The sequence below is a fragment of the Loa loa genome, assembly GCF_000183805.2.
Source record: "Loa loa unplaced genomic scaffold supercont3.107, whole genome shotgun sequence".
In the NCBI taxonomy this organism is placed as follows: domain Eukaryota; kingdom Metazoa; phylum Nematoda; class Chromadorea; order Rhabditida; family Onchocercidae; genus Loa; species Loa loa.
In genome coordinates this window covers 86,635-88,475 of record NW_018108287.1, presented here as the reverse complement: position 1 = coordinate 88,475, position 1,841 = coordinate 86,635, and positions in this window count along the sequence as shown.

Sequence of the window (1,841 nt, the reverse complement as noted above, 5' to 3'; positions counted from 1 at the left end):
AAGAAATAAAAAAAAGAAAAAGAATTTTGAAAAGATTAAATCGTTTCAAATTAAATCAATTTTTTCTTAAACACACAAATGCATGCAATTGTTTTTGTTTTAAATGAAAAATTGAAATGATAAAGTACAAAGATTAAGTATTAAAATGACAAAGTACAAAGATTAAGTATTAAAATGACAAAGTACAAAGATTAAGTATTAAAATGACAAAGCACAAAGATTATTAGTTGACGAAATTTGATTATATCATGCATAAAAGCTTGGATAGATACACACAAATTATTAATTGTTAATTGCTTTTTTTTTTTTCATAGAAGATATAGCAATAGTTGATCATTTTGAATAGCAAAAAAAAAAAAAATACAATAAATTTTCAATCTTTCACTTTTTTTTTTCTAACTGAATAAAATCAAACAAATATTTATTACTTTACATAATAATTGCTATATCATTTTGCTATGCTAATTACATGGATGCAAAAAAAAAAAAAAAAAAAATGGAATACAGTAACGATACGTAAACAATACGTAGTAAACGATACGTACGTACGAGCAAATGTATTATTGTTAATTCACGATTGGAAATTTTAATACGTAAATTTAAGCAAGCATGCATAATTGGAATAAAAAAAAAAAAAAATCATTGCTTTTAATTAATTTCATTTGTGATGATAAGATATTTTCATACCTTTTGAATTATTTAATAAATTAAATATTGTTATGATTTAATTAAAATAGCAAAAAATTTTAATTTTCTCTGTTAATTGTTATAAAATATTATTTTTCCGTTTTCTTTTTCTCTTTCTCCCTTTCTCTCTCTCTCTCTCTCTCTCTCAAAAATATTTAAATAGCAATGGCATGTTAGTATGAAAAAAGATAATGTTATGAACAAACAATTTCACAACAACTACCACATACGTTTGCCAGAATATAGCGATCTCAGATTAAGAGATGTTGGACGAGCTGAAAATTAAATTTAACAGATAAAAATTATCACTCTAAATGATATCAATGCTAATTTTAATTATTAAACTGGAAATTACTAAGCTATGAAATGATCAATTGGAATGACTAATAAAATGGAATAACAAAATTACTGATAAGTTATTCATTGAAATAATCAAATAAGTAAAAAGAATTTATGATATAATAAATAAAGATATACATGTATGATAAGCAAATTTTGTCTAAAAATAATTATGATAAAAATTATGATAAGAATATTATTTGTACTTAATTATGATAAGAATATTATTAGTATTAATTAAAGAAATCTCTTTCCTGGAAAAAAAAAAAGAAAAACAGAAATCACAAACAATTATATATCCAATCACAGAAGAAACAAAAAATGATAGCATATTAAAAGTTCATTTTACAAAATTAACAGGTTAAAGGTCATTTGTACTCATTAATACAAGATAACCGTTATCATCTAGAAAATTCCCTTAAAATTAATTTCGATTATTTCCCAGGCAAAAAGCTTTTCGTGCATGAAACAAAAAATAAATAAATGAATTTTTTAAAAAAAAAAGAAGTACCACATTTACACTATCACAAGATTTAAGGCCAAAAAAATCGATCAAAAGTTAGATAGCATTTGTTAAAATTGCTTTTGTTAATGATTACTAATTAGTTTAGTTAAAAATTAATTATTCTAAAGGATAAAATGATTGAATAATGAAACGATTAACAAAAATGAATGAATAATATTGATAAATTTATGTTATCATTGAAAAAATTAAATTTTTATCGAATTAAAAAAATTACAATTTTTTTTAAAATTTGCAATTGAATTAAAAATTAGTTGTAAAAGTTAGCCAAACTCATTAATTAATTAGATAA